General features: G+C 39.2%; 1 pseudogene; it reads right to left on the reverse strand.

Annotated features, from left to right (window-relative positions):
* Positions 1-18,300, reverse strand: part of LOC110591692 — a 35,071-nt pseudogene that overhangs the window by 3,292 nt on the left and 13,479 nt on the right.

Consider the following 18,300-nt stretch of genomic DNA (forward strand, 5'->3'; position numbering starts at 1 on the left):
GGCTCAGCGGAAAAGAAAAATAAAAGATCTTTTCCATGGGAAAAATTGGCAGGACAAAAAGGAAATGTGGACAAGGCATAACACTGGAATATTTTCTCACAAAAAAAAGAATTTTGAGAGCTCAATGGTAAATACAGGTCTCCCTTTACATTCTACAGGGATGTACACTTTGAAACCCAGTACAAATGCAGTGTTTGTAAATCAGTTTATATCTTAATGGAAATGAAGATTTCCATTTCCAAATGAAGATTATTTTAAAAGGCGATAAAATGTAGTTTCCATTAAGGAAATATTTATTTTGGAAAGTGAATAATCACATTTATATTTACTTTGGAAATCAGAATTTTCCTATATTGAGCTTTGTAGGTTAAATCTGAATTAGATAACAATGAAAAATATTAGAAATCTCTGAGATCAGTTATGGCATGTAACATTACTGAAGTGTGTATTGCTGTACACACCTTCTTCTTACAAGGTGTGTGCATGTGTGACCAAAGAATGAACTGGATTTCCTCTCTCCTGACCCAGTCTTCTGAAAAGAGCTCTCCATATATCTTTCTTTGAAAATCATCATAAACAATGAGCTGATGCCTCTTTGTTCCATTTCTCAGTATCCCTTCCCTTCTCAACACCAGTAACCTAGCTTCTAACCCACTCACCTCACTAAAATGTTTCCTGCAGTGTCTGCTAGCTTTTCCTCTAGCTACGTTCTCTTTTGTATCTCTTCAATATTTGGCACTCTTAATCAACCCCTCCTTGAAATGCAGGCTCCCTTGTCTTCCACTGGGCCTTTTATTTATTAATTGGTTCTACGTCCTCCACCTTCCTCACCACTGTGGGCATTTTCTTAGGTTTGGTCCTTAATCCTCTGCTTTTATCTCTTGATATAAAGCAGCTCATTCACTCTGTCTTTAAACAGCAGCTCTATTTAAGAACTCCCAAATCTTAATCTCTACCAACCTATCCCACCTGAACTCTAAGTCCATATTCTAAACTTCCAGTATGTCCCTACTTTGAGTATCTCATCTCAAATTCAACATGTCCAAAGCTATCCCCATTAACCCTATTCCTTCTCCCAAATTCCTCATTTCTGTCACAACATCACCATTCTCATCCATAACCTCCAACCTTATCTTGCATTACTTGCCTACGTATTCCCTCTCCTTCACTCAGGCCCATCTGCTCACCAACCTCCAGACTCAGTTTACCAACATGAGTTAAATCATGCCTTATACTGCCCACTAATTATTTAAGGCAGGACACTTCCAAGTCCAGTCTGTCAGCAAATCCACTGGCTTCTAACTGTAAGATATCCAGAATCTGACTATTATGTGCCACTTCCATCACATCTATCTTGGCTCAAGCACCTGAATCATTTTGGATTATTTTATTGGTCTTCTAATTGGTGTCCCTTTTTCTACTCTTATCCCCCCCCCGCCCCCACCAGCCCACCCCTTCAGTTTATTTGCAGCATGGCAAACAAATGATCCTTTAAAGATTTTATTTATTTATTTATTTATTTATTGAGAAAGAGATAGCCCAAGCAGGGGGAGGGGCAGAGGCAGAGGGAGAGAGAGAATCTCAAGCAGACTCCAAGCTGAGTCTGGAGCCCAGTGCAGGACTCAATTTCACTACCTTAAGATCATGACCTGAGCCGAAATCAAGAGTTGGTCGCTTAACTGACTGAGCCACCCAGGCACCCCAAGAGATGATCCTTTAAACCCTAAATCAGACTATTATTGTTCTCTCTCAAGGCTCTCCCGTGGCTCCCCTTTTCACTCAGTGTAAAAGCCAAAGTCCTGAAATAGCCAATAAGGCCCTATGTGATCTACCCTCTCTTGCCTTTCTTCCCTCCTCTCTCACTACTCTCCCACTCCCTCACTCTGTCCAGCCACATTGACCTCTTTGCTGTTCCTCCACATGCCAAGCACGCCCCTGCCTCAGGGCTTAGAAACTGCCATTCCTTCTGCCTGGAATGCTCCTCCCCCAGATGATGCATGGATTCACTTCCCTTTTTGTTCAAATGTCACCCTTCCCTGACCACATTATGTGAAGTTACAACACTCTCCCTATCACTCCCTATCTCAGGCCCTACTACTTTTTCCCTCCAGCACTATCACCCTTTAAGATAACATATAATTTAGCTATTTGTCTTGTTTATTGCCTATTTCCTCCCACTGAAATGTTAGCTCCATTAGTCAGGGATTTGTTCTGTTTTGTACAGTGACATATCCCCAGTTCCTAGGATGGTGTCTAGCATCAGTAATATTGTGCTCAATAAATATTGGCTCAATTAATTAATTAATTACATTGTAAGTGCTGTGAAGGCAGTGTTTTGGGGGTTGTGCGTGTGTGTGTGTTTTACTTCTTTCCCTTTATTTTGTAGTTTGTGAAATAACAGGTTGGTTCCAAAGAATCCTCCAAAGCTGGTTAATTTTGAAATAAGGAGAATGTCATTATGAACTTATGGATTTAAAAAATGTGTTTTCTTTTATTGCATTTATTTTCCTTATTGATGCTCAAGTTGTCCAATTTTTTTTTAAAGATTTTATTTATTTATTTGACAGAGACACAGCAAGAGAGGGAACACAAGCAGGGGGAGTGGGAGTGGGAGAAGCATGCTTCCTGCGGAGCAAGGAACCCAATGTGGGGCTTGATCCCAGGACGCTGGGATCATGACCTGAGCCGAAGGCAGACGCTTAATGACTGAGCCACCCAGGCACCCAAGTTGTCCAATTTTTGACCAGGGAAAACTTCTGCTTGGCTCCTGCATTCTTTTTTTTTTTTTTTTTAAGTATAGTTGACAAACTATGTGACATTAGTTTCAGATGTACAACATAGTGATTCTACAAGTCTATATGTTAACCAATGCTCACCACAAGTGTACCCACCATCTGTCACCATACAACACTACTACAGACCATTGACTGTATTCCCTATGCTGTACCTTTCATCTCCATGACTTATTCATTCCATAGCTGGAAGCCTGTACCTCCCACTCCCCTTCACCCATTTTGTCCATCCTCCCACCCCCGTTCCCTCTGACAATGATCAGTTTGTTCTATTTTTTTGGTTCATTTCTGCTTTTTGTTTATTTTGTTTTTTAGATTCCACATGTAAGTAAAATCATATGGTATTTGTCTTTCTCTCTCTGACTTATTTCACCTAGCATAATACCCTCTAGGTCAATTTATGTGGTTGTAAATGGCAAAATGTCATTCTTTTTTATGGCTGAGTAATACCCCATTATATAGATATACATACCCCTTTTCTTTATCCATTCATCTATGGATGGACACCTGGGTTGCTTCCATATCTTGGCTATTGAAATAATGCTTCAATAAACAGAGGGGAGCATATATCTTTTTGAATTACTGTTTTTGTTTTTGTTTTCTTTGGGTAAATATCCAGTAGTGGAATTATTGGAGCATATGGTATTTCTATTTTAATATTTTGAAGAAATTCCATACTATTTCCCACAGTGGCTGCACCAATTTACATTCTCACCACAAGGATTCTTCTTTCCCCAGATTCTCACCAACACTTGTTATTTCTTATCTTTTTGATTCTAATCATTCTGACAGATGTGAAGTGATATTTCACTACAGTTTTCATTTGCATTTCCTTGATGATGAATGATGTTGAGCATCTTTTCATGTGTCTGTTTCCCATCTATATATGTTTTCGGGGAAAAAAATTCTATTTAAGTCCTCTGCCCATTTTTTGTTGGATTATTTGGTTTTTGGTGTTAAGTTGTATAAATTCTGGATATTAATCCCTTATCAGATATGTCATTTGCAATATCTTCTCCTATTTAGTCAGTTGCCTTTTCATTTTGTTGATGGGTTCCTTTGTTGTGCAAAAGCTTTTTATTTTGATGAGGTCCCAATAGTTTATTTTTGCTTTTGTTTCCTTTGTCTGAGGAGACATATCTAGTAAAATGTTGCTAAGATTGATGTCAAAGAAATTACTGTCTATGTTGTCTTCTAGGAGTTTTATGGCTTCAGATCTCACATTTAGGTGTTTAATCAATTTTGAGTTGACTTTTGTATATGGTGTAAGCAAGTGGTCCAGTCTCATTCTTTTGCAGATAGCTGTCCAGTTTTCCTAGTACCATTTATTGAAGAGACTGTCTTTTCTCCATTGCATATTCTTGCCTCCTTTGTCATAGATTGTGTAGTGTGGGTTTATTTCTGGGCTCTCTATTCTGTTCCACTGATTCTATGTGTCTATTTTTGTGTCAATACAATACTGTTTTGATTAATACAGCTCTGGAGAATATCTTGAAATCTGGAATTGTAATACCTCCTGCTTTATTCTTCTTTCTCAAGATTGCTTTGGCTATTTAGGGTCTTTTGTGGTTCCATACAAATTTTAGTATTATTTGTTTTAGTTCTAAGAAAAAGGCTGATAGTATTTGGTAGGGATTGCATTGAATCTGTAGGTTGCTTTGGGTAGCATGGACATTTTAATGATATTAATTCTTCCAATCCATGAGCATGGAATATCTTTCCATTTGTTTGTGTTGTCTTCAATTTTTTTCAACAGTGTTTTATAGTTTTCAGAGTACAGGTCTTTCACCTGCTTGGTTAAGATTACTCCTAGATATTTAATTCTTTTTGATGCAATTGTAAATGGGACTGTTTTCTTACTTCTCTTTCTGCTGCTTTGTTATTCGTGTATAGAAACACAACCAATTTCTGTGTATTAATTTTGTATCCTGCAACTTTACCAAATTCTTTATTAGTTCTAATAGTTTTTGTTTTGTTTTGTTTTGTTTTGTAGTCCTCAGGGTTTTCTATGATTAGTAGCACAGCATCTGCAAATGGTAACAATTTAACTTCTTACCAGTTTGGATGCCTTTTATTTCTTTTTCTTTTCTGATGGTTGTGGCTAGAATTTCCCAGTACTATGCTGAATAAAAGCAATGAGAGTGGACATCCTTGTCTTGTTCCTGATCTTAGAAGGAAAGCTCTCAGTTATTCACCATTGAGTATGATGTTTGCTGTGGGTTTTTCATATAAGGCTTTTATTATATTGAGGTATGTTCCCTCTAAACCCACTTTGTTGAGAGTTTTTATCACAATGAATTTTGAGTTTTGTCAAATGCCATTTCTGCATCTATTGAGATGATCATATGATTTTTATCCTTCATTTTGTTGATCTGGTGTATCATGTTGACTGATTTGTGAATATTGAACCATCCTTGCATCCCCAGAATAAATCCCGCTTGATTGTGGGGAATGATCCTCTTAATGTATTGTTGACCATGGTTTGCTAATATTTTGTTGAAGATTTTTGCAAGAGATCTCTTAACCTATCCTCACTTTTAAAAATTCTTTTTTCTTTTTTCTTTTTTTAAGATTTTTTTATTTATTTGACAGAGAGAGACACAGCAAGAGCAGGAACACAAGCAGGGGGAGTGGAAGAGGGAGAAGCAGGCCTCCCGCAGAGCAGGGAGCCCAATGTGGGGCTCAATCCCAGGACTCTGGGATCATGACCTGAGCCAAAGGCAGACACTTAATGACTGAGCCACCCAGGTGCCCCCCTTTTTTCTGTTTTGCTTGGATGTTTCCATTACCCTGTCTTCCAGATGTCTAATCTGTCTTCTGCTTCTGCTAATCTACTGGTTGCTTCCCTCTAGTGTATTTTTCATTTCAGTTACTGTATTCTTCAATTCTGATTGGTTCTTTTTTACATTTTCTATCTCTTTGTTTAAGCTCTTACTGAGTTCTTCCACTTCTCTCTTCAGTCCCATGAGCATCTTTATGATCATTACTTCATACTCTTCATCAGGCATATTGCTTATCTCCATTTCCTTTAGTTCTTTTACTAAGGTTTTCTCTTATTCTTTCATTTGGAGCATAGTCCTGTCTCTCCATTTTGCTTGATTTTCTATGTTTGTTTCTATAAATTAGGTGGAACTGTGACTTCTACACTTGAAGGAATGGTCTTATGATGGCTGTCACCTATGTAGACTGTGCCTGGTGACTTTAACCATTTGGCTGGAGCTGTGTGGCCTGGGGGTCCCAAGGTCAGGGCTGGAGCTGCCCTGGTGAAATGGCCAGAGCTGAAATGGACATGGGCTGGGATGGCCCTGCGGCTCTCCATGGAGAAGGCACCCTGGCAGGACAGCTTAAACTGAAGTGAGTGCAAGGGGAGAGGCTGCTGAGCTCTCTGCACAGAGAGTGCCCTGGCAGGACAGCTGAACCTGAAGTGGGTATAAACCAGGGTGCCCTGGGGTGCTCGGCACAAGGGTTGTCCTGGCGGGGCAGCTGGGACAGAGATGGGGTGTGATCTGGGAGGTCCCAGGGTGCTCCATGCCCTGCTGGGGTGGTTAGAACTGAGGCAGGCTCAGGCCAGGTGTTCCCAGGGTGTTCTGCACAGGGGACACTTTGGCAGGGCAGCTGGAGCTAAGGCAGGCATAGCCAGGAAGTCCCAGAGTACTCTGTATCAGGGGTGCCCTAGCAAGCCATGTGGAGCTGAAGTGGGATGGGCCTGGAGTCTTCTGGGGTGCTCTGTTCCTGTGTCACCTTGGTGCAATAGCTGGAGCTGTAGTGGGCACTGCCCAGTGTACACCAAGGAGACTTGGTGGGATGGCTGGAGCTGGTGTGGGCTAGGGGCCCAGGAAATGCTGAGGCAGCAGGCCGGTAGGGTGCACAGACCCTGTTCCAATCCACTATCAAGGCAGAAGGGGAACATAAACACAGACACTCACTAGCCCCTCCAATCCAGAGAAAGTTCCAGCAACACCCTCCCTGTTTGGCAAGGTTCTAGGGCTAGTCCCTTCATATTCTAGTTGCTCTTTTAAATCTCAGCCTTTCTTTCTGTGCCCCAGGGCAAAGAAATCTGCTCAAGTTCATCTCAGGGTACTATCCCCCCCACTGCAGTTCTCAGTGTGTGTGTGGGGATGAGGGGTTCCCTTTGTTACCATGTCTCCATCTCTCTTGTCATTCTCAGAGTGGTCTCTCGATCTTTTGTTGTGTACAGGCTGTTCAGTCAGTCCTCAGTTCTTCTTTAGGAGGAAATTATCTATAAACAGGTGTAGATTTAGTGTGTCCATGAAGGAGGTGAGTTCAGTGTCTTCCTATGTCGCCATCTTGGACTGGAATTCAGGATAGTGGTTTTTTGCAGTGCTTAACAAGAGGTGTACTCAGAGATGCTTAGTAAATTTCTATCGAATTCATTTGAACCGATTTCATTGTACAAATATATCCCCGATTTTAATAAAGAAGATAAGAAAAATAAAATTACTATGCTCTTTTTTTTTTTAAAGATTCTATTTATTTATTTGACAGAGAGAGACACAGAGAGAGGGAACACAAGCAGGGGGAGTGGGAGGGGGAGAAACAGGCATGCTCTGATGAAACATCATTAAAATAGAAATCTACTATATCATTTTACTCTTCTTACATCAATTTTTAGTAGAACAGCATTCTATGAACCTTGTCTATACAAGCAATAACATCTTCTCTGTTTCATGCAAAACATTATATTGAGTACCTACTTTATGCCTAACAGTAGGAATACAAAGTGAAAAGTCTCAGGCCCCATTCATGGAGAGTTCTAGACCACAGAAGATAGTTTGTACTCTAGGCCTAGGGCAGCTCTGTCTTTCTGCAATGACAGAAGTGTTATACATCCAATATGGTGCTCCTAGCCCCAGGTGGATGTTGAACACTTGAAATGTGCCCCACTATGACTAAGGAACTGACTTTTTAATTTTATTTAATTTTAATTAATTTAAATTTTAAAAACTACATGTGAATAGGGGCTACCAATTTGGACAGAACAACTCTAGGTCAAAGAAATAAAATGCAGAAGAGAGCTGAGGCCCCTCCAGTGGCAAACACTGTAGCTTTTATTTTTATATCCTGTCATAGTGTATCCGAGTGCTGCCTAAGGATGGGCCAGGAAAGGAAGGAACTGCTATGTCTGTGTGTATGCTTTTGTGAGTTTGCATGAGTTTATATGTTTATTGCCACCCATGGAAAGTGGAGCGTAAAAAAAAGAAGAGAGATGAAAAGAGAGGTTAAAAAGAAAAAAATGGTCTTGGAGGTGTCTGGCACAGCATAGGAGCTCAGCAATCTTAATTTCCTTGTCACTTATTCTTAGATCTTTTCCCAATAGGATTTGGAAGACCGTTTGGAGATCTCAGATGTCAGATCTAAAGGGCCACACAGGAAGAGAGAAGATATAGGAATAAGAATCAAGATGAAAACAGACCCCACACCCCCCAAAAAAGTCTGCGGCAGCAGACATGATAGAATGACTTCTATCATTTTACTGTGACCTGTAGTAACCACTGAACTAGAATATCAAAGGCCCTCAAGTCCTACTCTCCTAGAACTAATATTTCATTAAGGGTAAAAAATTCAGCTGTCTGGGAAGTAATGGAGTTCCTTCGTGACTTCTGGTAAGTGATGAGGTTTCTCCTCAACTTTCTCCAATGCTTCTCCAAGTGCTGTCTTTATGTCATACCCAGGGGACCCAGTCTCTAGCTCACCAGCCACTTCTCAGTCCTGCATATCAAAGCCCTCCTGTTGCTATAGACGGAGGAGGAATAAAAATTGTAATAACAAGTAAAATAAGTAACAATAATTCTCTCTCAATAAATAATAATAATAAGGAAAATAATAGTTTTTATGTAGGATAAGTGGTTTACATCCAAAGAGAATGCAGTTAATCCTCAAATCTTATTTCTCCTACCTCTCAGAACAATTTTGAAAACAATACTTTGGAAAGAATTTTGAAGCTTATGAAACTCATCTTTCTCTCCTATAAAAGATTTCTTGAATATGGGACGCCTGGGTGGCTCAGTTGGTTAAGCAACTGCCTTCGGCTCAGGTCATGATCCTGGAGTCCCGGGATCGAGTCCCACATCGGGCTCCCTGCTCGGCAGGGAGTCTGCTTCTCCCTCTGACCCTCCCCCCTCTCATGCTCTCTCTCTCTCATTCTCTCTCTCAAATAAATAAATAAAAATATTTTAGGGGTGCCTGGGTGGCTCAGTCGTTGGGCGTCTGCCTTCGGCTCAGGTCATGATCCCAGGGTCCTGGGATCGAGTCCCACGTCGGGCTCCCTCCTTGGCGAGAAGCCTGCTCTCCCTCTCCCACTCCTGCTGCTTGTGTTCCTGCTCTCGCTGTCTCTGTCTCTGTCAAATAAATAAATAAATAAATCTAAAAAAATATATATATATATATATATTTTAAAAAGATTTCTTGAATAATAGATCAAAGCTTGTTGACATATATGTGCACCCACAAATATACTATACTGGTAGCTAGTGTTCTCTACTCCAAATTATATTATGAATTTGTAAATTCTCTCTATCATTCTTTGGCCCTGAGAACAAATAAGAAAAAAGGGAGGAACAAATGAAGCCCCTCTAGAACTACCATCAGAAAGGGAAGAAGGACTTCTGGGTTGCCCCAGGATAATGGTAGCTGCTAAATTGAGAATCTCTCCACACATCCTCTCAAAAAGACGACACAAATTTTAAAAGCAAAAAAAGTAAGTAAAACCACACATGACCCACGACGTTAGCATCATAAAGGGAATACTATAAACTTCAAAGTACTTGTATGTAGAGAAACAGCCATTAAATTCCAGCAAGGCCATCTCTAAAGTTCCTCCCTCATCCCTGGGTATGTGGAAAATGGACGGAAACTTGGAAAATTGTGCAGGAAAGAGTAAGAGGGAACTGAGAACTGAAGGCTGATGGAGAGCAGACAAATCATTCCTAGAAAGAAAATGTCCCAGCCTATGTTAAAAAAGGTCCCAAACCATGGAGAGACCGGACCAGCTCTAGGGAAAGGTCTTGAAAGCGGGACTCGAGGTGCCAGTCTCAGGATGGCACCATTTCACTGGGACTAGAAGGTATATGGAGAGGAGAAGTGCCTTTTTGAGATGTGGTAGAAAGGGAAAGAAGAGGGGAAAGTTAAGAATCCTGCAGAAACAAGAGTGAACCATAAAACCAAAAGACACATTAAGCTTTCCTTTACCACAAAAAGTCATGTCTTAAATGAACTACTACTCTTCACTCTACCTAAAGAAGAAGGCAGTCTTGAAATAGGGATCTGTAAAACACCAGAAACTCTCATCCCTGTCTATGAACAAAAATAGGTGTAAGTGCCTTGACGTAAGTTTACTATAAAAAGAAAACAGAAAATGAAAATCAAAACATTGCTGCAGATCCCATCAACACACACACACAACCACCATTACATGGAAGAATAATGTAACATAACATTTTAAATAAATATTCCAGCACAATTAAATACTCTCAGAAAAATACTTAGAGATGTGCAAAAATACTTGAGTCAGGCATTTAAAAATTAAAAACATAAATAAATATACAACTGGAAGAAATACAAAAATTCATTTTACTCAGAAAAAAAAACTAAAGATAAAATAAAGCCATTTCAGAAATTAAGATAAAAGTTACAAGACATTCAAAAACAAATATATTTTAAGTGAAACAAATATATTTTGAGTGAAAATTTAATAAGGAACATAGAATAAAGTCAGGAAAACAATGAAAAGAATAAGGATAAAATAAAGAAAAAGGCAAAAATGATCAGAGAAAGTAGATAAAACAGAAGACAGACAAAGGAAGTCAAACCCTTTGATTGGAGTATTTGAAGAAGAAAAACAAAATCATAAAACTAATATTTAAAACTATAGTCCAAAAAAAATACCAAAATATATCCAAAACAAAATACCCAAAACTGTATATAGAAAAAGTATGTACTATATTGAAAAAATTGACTTGGAATAGCCAAATCTAGATGTCTGATATTCTATAGTGCCTGAAATACAATTCTCTGTGTATATAAACGAATTTTCTGTGTACATAAATGAAACAAGATGTCCAAGTAACTAACCTTTGATGACTCAGTGTTCCAAAATATTGTCGCATTCTTTTTCATCACGAGTTCAAACTTAGAGTTTGTGAATATATATTCTCCAACCTTCACAAGGGCAATCTCTCCATTATCACCTAATTGCCAATTCAGAATATCATAGTACCCAGTCACATCTCCATTTCATCAATTTCTAGTCTCTCTCCATTATGGGTAGTAAACTTAAGTGTCTTCAAATTGTACATTAGCTAGAAAACAAGGAGAAAAAAAACAAGAGAATAAAAAAGCAATTTGTAAATACTTGATTGCCTAGAGAACAGAGCTTATGAAAAAAATAATCTCAAAACTCTTACCTATTCATGTGATTGGATTTTTTTTTTCCTTTTCCTCTATGCCTTTGTAGGTTTGCTCTACAACTTCTAGCCACATGTGACCATTGAAACTTGAAAGGTGGCTGGACAAATTGAGATGAGCTGTAAGTATAAAATATACACTGGATTGCAAAGACTTTGTTTAAAAAATGTAAACCATCATTAATAATCTTATATTATTATTTTATATTATATTATGATGATGACAACGTGTTAAAATGCTATTTCGGATCAAATAAAACAACTATATTTAATTTCATCTGTTTCTTTTTATTTTTAAATTTAGTTACTAGAAAATTTTAAATTACCTGTGTGGCTCATACATTTCTAACAAAAAGGATTGATTAGGCATAGTGGTGCTTAATATTTCCTAATACCTCCATATCTAGGGAAGAAAGGATCTTCTACCTCCCTCCTAGATTTCTTCCATATAGAGGTATGAGTCTACCTCCCCCACCATTCCCTTACCTACATGTCAAGTGGTAGAGATATGAAGATCAACCAATCCATTCCCTACCTTGCAAAGCTCACAATCCAGTGGAGAGCCTGAACAAATAAACAGGTACTAATAGTAAAATTCAGTGTACCTCTATGTTGCTGTTGTGGAAAGACTGTTGAAAAGGCATGGGTGAGGGAGTTAGCTAACTAATTGCCTTAGGAAAATTTAGGAGGTTTCCCCAGGAAGTAGCCATCTAGGCTGGGTTTTTAAAAATTTGTAGGAATTTGCCTGACAAATATGCGGGACAAGGAGATTCTAAGCCAAAGGAATAACATGTGGAACACAGGTCCCTCTCAAACCAGAGAGGCCAAACAACTTGGTAGAAAGAGTCTGAATTACAATGTCTGATGATCTGACATCATATTTTGGCTCTTTCAAACATCATGACCTTGGGCTAAGTCATATGTCTGAATAAGCACTAGTTTCCTGGTCTGTAAAACAAGGGGAATTATTCCTGCCCTATCTCTGTCATAGAGATTAATATAACTTGAAGCCTTTAGTAAGTCAATATCCCGAGTGTTCTGAAAATCACCATCCATCCTGGAGTAGGGCCACTCCAGGTCACCTGCCCTTTTGTCTCTCCTTCCTTTTACCATATGCTATTCTCAACCAACATAAAATCTGTATCAGAGTATACAACACGGTGACTTTTACTGGTGAGTCCATTGGGAAGAGGCATTCTTTCCCTTTCCATTCTTCAGAAGAGTTAAGAAAGGAAATTTTCAAAAGCTACCAGTCCCTGACCATTCTCTAGAACAACATTGCCATAATTCCATCTGTTTATCACCATTGGATGGTAGGACACAGTTCCCTACCACCCAGGTATACAAAAGAGTTTAGAGGTATGTCCAAATAAACCGTAAGAGTAAAAGGGCTTTACAAATATACATATTCTGATCAGATCTGCTAACAGGATAAGCTGAGAAGAATGAGTATGGAGTACATGGTCATTTTAGTTTTAAATAAATGAAAAATTTTACTTCAGTACATTTATGAAGCATTTTTTTTTAATGAAGCATTCTTAATGAACCTGTTAAACCTCTCGTGTGAGGTCCTGCTTTTCAGTTTTAACTTACTGATATCATACAGGGTATGTGTCAAGTACCAGGAATCCTGTCATGGACTATCCACCAACACTCACCATGACACTATGTGGTCCCTTGAACCTCACTAAAGTCTCTTCTCTGTAATTCTAATACATATTTGTTGCTCTTTGAGCAAATTTAAATTATAATATTGAAATATTCAAATAATGAATTAGGGAGTTGTTATTTACCATATAGGATCCTTTTTATTATTTAAAAATAAGTACCCAAAGGATTTCTTTTAAAATGAAGGAACTGTCCTATGACCTTTAAGAGGGGGGTGGGAGGGATGGGGAGGCTGGGTGATGGACACTGGGGAGGGTATGTGCTATGGTGAGTGCTGTGAATTGCATAAGACTGATGAATCACAGACCTGTACCCCTGAAACAAATAATATATTATATGTTATTAAAAAAATAAAATAAAATATAACAATTTCTCATTCTGAATTTACCACAACTTTTCCAGTACCAAGGAACACACCTTACACTCAGATCTTGGTTTACAAATTCCATTTTCCAGTAAATGGAAATAGGATTCCTTTGGAGAAATGGCTGACCATTTCTAGTGTGAAGTAAAGGAAGTATGAGATGAGCCCAGAACATCTTGGGATTCCAGAAAATAAGGAAGTGCTCACAAGTGATAAAGATGTGTCAAAAGGAAATGAAAACCAGCTCAAAGAGGCTCCCAACAGTCAAATCTGGGAAATTTTGAGCAACAGAATAAATAATGATAGTTGTGGATTATTCTACTCGAATAGAAATAAATATCCTTGAGTACATATTGATATAATTAAATCAGAGGGGGAGAGAAAAATTCTAGTTAATAAATGTAGAAGGAATGAGGAAAATAGAAAATCACCATTTTTTAAACAACATAATAATAGTTGTTTCAGGCAAGAATCATCATCAATGGATGCTAAAATTTGTGGCAAAGCCATAGATGAGAAATGTTATTTTCAGATCCTCAAAATATTGCCCTCACAAGATAATTGTTAATTACAAAGGGAAACATAGATACTTTTCAGCGAAAAAGCATGGTGACATCACTAAGTGATAAAAGTTAATGTCCACAATAATCATTCACAATGACATCATGTACCTCCTGATATGAGACATAAAAAGAATACATCACTTCTATGGTATTCTTGCCAAAAATGCATAATCTCAATGTAATCATGAGAAAAAAATAGAAAAACCCAAAACATTTAAAAATAACTGGCCAGTAAGTATAAAAAATATCAGTTGTGAAAAACGGGAAGAATGGAGAACTACCACAGATGGGAAGAGACTAACTAGACACAAAACTAAATGCATGGTGGGGTCCATTTGAAAATAAAAATAAAGCTGGGGTGGTTCTGACTACCGCAGACTCTATTGGGAGGGACAAGCAATTTGGTGTTGCTAGAGAAGAAAGCGCTGAGAGTCATGGAAGGAATGATTGAATCAAAGACGCTAACAGTGCCAGACCACAGACAGCATGCTTTATCCTCTGCGGATTAGAAGGGAGGTACTGAAGGATGTAAGCAAAGGAGCACTCTGGTTAGGTGTGAGATGTGCCCCTTGCTGAGATCATTTGGGCTACTGTGCCCCAATATGAGTTGCTGGGACATCAGAATTGAGACAGGAGATCAGAGAGCCATATCTCTAAGATGACCCCGTTAGTCTTCTCCTTCTGGCCCTCCCGCACTGCACAGAAGCTAAAGTTTCCCTCACTGCTAGGTATGACCATGTAACTAAATTCTGGCTAGTAGGATGTAAGGAAAATTGTATGTAATTTCCAGGAAATATCCAGAAATGGAGGGAGGTACACATCTTTGTCCTTTTTCCTTCCTGCTGGTTACAGTATGGACATGGTGGTTGAAGTTCAAGGAGCCATTTGAGATTATGAGATGAACCCACATATTGAGAACAATGAAACAAGGTAGAAGGAATCAGGATCCCTAAGCCATCTTTCAGTCCTAGAATGCTAATCTCTGAACTTCACTTATGTGAAGGGGAAAAAAAAACTATTTTGCATAAGGTACTGTTTTGGGGGAATTTTCTATTGTTCACAACAAACCTAAGAACTCTGTTAACAAATGGGAACTTAAAAATGTTCATTTAGGTCACAAAAGCAAGCTATTCTTTTAGGTAGGCGTGTGATAAAATCATATCTGTTAAATACAAAAGCAAGTCAAAGGTTTTATTAGTATGAATTCTTTTTTTTTTTTTTTTTTTTTTTTTTTTTTTTTTTAAGATTTTATTTATTTATTTGAGACAGAGAGAATGAGAGACAGAGATCATGAGAGGAAGGAGGGTCAGAGGGAGAAGCAGACTCCCTGCCGAGCAGGGAGCCCGATGTGGGACTCGATCCCAGGACTCCAGGATCATGACCTGAGCCGAAGGCAGTCGCTTAACCAACTGAGCCACCCAGGCGCCCGAGTATGAATTCTTTTAATGTCAAACTATATCATGAAGTAAAACAAACCAACAACTTACCTGCCAAGGCTCAAAGTCAGGGATATATGCCCACGTGTTTCCTGGAATGTATGGCACACGTCCTTCTTTGCATCTACTTAGACCATCCAAGCCATAGAATACACCAGCTTGTTTGACATTGTTTGTGATTCTTAGCTGAGACACATCCAGATACATATTTTTAAGATCTTCCAACTTCTCCTCTCCAGTACAGAATTTATCACACATGGCGTGGTATCTGTCATCCTTACCTGTTACATTCACTCTGTGGTCAGTGTTGTATGGAACACTGCTATTTGGCCAAGTACAGTTAGAAGCAGTTTGCCAGAATTCAATGGTCAGGACATTGTTTGTATCTTTGCCAGGATGTACATCATAAAGAAATTCTTTTAATCTTGGTATATCAGCCCTTGGTATTGTAAATCCAATGCTTCCACCAAAATATGGGAAATATTCAGGCTTTGCAATGAGTGCTGCTGTGATCCAGGCTTCACTTGCTATCCACGTTCTGTCTGTTATGTTATGGTGAACCATTTCCAACAAAAAGGACTGAGGTCAGTATCAGATGCATAAAGCACAACGACTCTGGCAGTGAAGTTCTTCATGGCATCAACAGCTTTGTGCATTTTCTCATTGGAATAGACTTTGGGAATGATTTCAGAGAATGCAATACAGAGGTTGGCACTCTCCATTCTTTCCCTAAGAGTTTTTACTCCATATTTTCCATAATCATCATCAGCTGCTATGATGCCTCTCCAGACCCAGCCAAAGTGTTGGATAAGTTGTACCATGGCATCCTACTGGATCTTATCACTGACTACTGTGCGAACATAAGATGGAAACTGGTGTTTGTCACTAAGAATTGAGAAGGTAGAGGCATAACCCATCTACAATTGAAAATATTCATGCAGTTATTAGGAAGTAATAGCCAAATCGCATATTACACAATCTCTGAATGCTTTTATCGGAGAGGGAGGGGACTTAACAGTTGTTCTCCCTTCATTCCCACATCCTTCCATAAAAGGACTTGCAGTCTGCTCCCTAGCCCATGGGTGGGGACTGTTGGAGGGAACACTTTGACCTCCCTATGTGCCCTTTTCCCACCCCACTCCAGGGGAGTCTGAGGAGCTAATTATTAAGATGATGACATTCAATGCAGCACTTTTCACAGCTGGGGTCACAGCACAGAAAAGGAGGTCATCTGCCTTTCATCTATGTTCCCGTGAGACTAGGTGTGGAAGTCAAGCCATCCAGGCGCTTTCTCAGCTCTAGCTTCTCATTCACAGGGATGATGGAGCTAGCAGACTCACAGTCTATTTGGCAGGCCAGTTCCCTCTTGTTCTTCCTCCCTCCCTCATTCCCTCGGCCCCTCCTCTGTGTGTGTTTGTGTGTCTTTCCACCACCACTCCTTTCCCTCTTTCTCTTCTCTTTCCCTGTTTCTCTCCACCAGGACTGCTGAGTGTTTAGGTCCTGAGACTCCCTGGAGGAGGGTGGTAGGAAGCTCCACTGCACCCGCAGGTCTAGCCACATTCTCCAACAAAGTTCTAGAAGCCCTCATTTTATAGGTGCTTGTGTAGAAAAATGAAAAGGTTTTTTTTTTTTTTTGCATTTTACCAGTGATTCTTGTGTGTATTTCCATCAGCACCATGAATTCTTGAGTCGTACATGCACTCCTGTTGTGCCTTACCTCTAGCCTCCCTGACTCTACAATGAGGAACATATGCTACATTCTTCCCTTACCCATTCCTTGTTATTAATATGTTACCATCAATGGGGCCTCCTATATTATAATTCCATAGCCCCATGACTGTCAATTCCTTTATAAGAGACAAAATATTCCTCTTTTCTCTTTTCTCTACCATTTGTTCTATTCTTTTTTTCTTTAAGATTTATTTATTTATTTATTTATTTAACAGAGAGAGAGAGCAAGAGAGGGAACACAAGCAGGGGGAGTGGGAGAGGGAGAAGCAAGCTCCCCACTGAGCAGGGAGCCCGATGTGGGCTCAATCCCAGGATCCTGGGATCATGACCTGAGCCGAAGGCAGACCCTTAACGACTGAGCCACCCAGGCGCCCCACCACTTGTCCTATCTTACTCTACTGGCTGAAGTTTACATTCTGCTTTTGAAACTTGCTAGCAGCAGCATCATGGAGGTCATATGTAGGAAAGAATCTCATTTAGGAAACAGAGATGCCTGGTTTTTAATTCTGGCTCCATAATTAGTGTAAGACTGTAGACAAGTTACTTAAACCCTCTGAACCTGTTTCCCCATGAGTAAAATCAGGGTAATGACATCTACATCTTAAGTACATTAAACACACCTACTATATACTCAGTATATTATAATGAATAATATACACATTATATTAATATATATGTTATAATATATAATAATTTAATATAATCAGTATATTAAGTGAAACAACCAATGTGAAAGCATCACATAGATTTCTTTTCCTTCTTTGCAAGGATTTAAACGAGAAAATCAACCTAGAGTTTTCTAGCCAGTGTCTGGACCACCGTTGGTTTTCGGTGGAAGATAGAGCTCATGGCAAGCTTTCAAATGAGCTGCATGAAACCCACGCCTAAGATGTCAGCCGTGTCACCCAACCCCTCCTCCTGGTTCAGTTTCTCAGTATTTTCCTATTCCTCCCACATTTGTATTTGCAGCTTTATAATAGAAATATGATGTAAAGTCTACTTCTTACAATTAATTCAAATTCTCCCATTACTTTAGTAACAGAAATAGGCTGAATCATCATTCACATTAATAAATCCTCACTATACTTTAATGACCCATCCTTAGAAATAATTATAGAGTTTTATTTATATTTTCTTAATAATCCATTCTTCCTAATATCATCTGTTCTTAAAGATTTTATTTATTTATTTGAGAGAGAGAATGAGATAGAGAGAGCACGAGAGGGGAGAGGGTCAGAGGGAGAAGCAGACTCCCTGCTGAGCAGGGAGCCCGATGCGGGACTCGATCCCGGGACTCCAGGATCATGACCTGAGCCGAAGGCA

Source organism: Neomonachus schauinslandi, chromosome 1 (genome assembly GCF_002201575.2).
Source record: "Neomonachus schauinslandi chromosome 1, ASM220157v2, whole genome shotgun sequence".
Taxonomy (NCBI): Eukaryota; Metazoa; Chordata; class Mammalia; order Carnivora; family Phocidae; genus Neomonachus; species Neomonachus schauinslandi.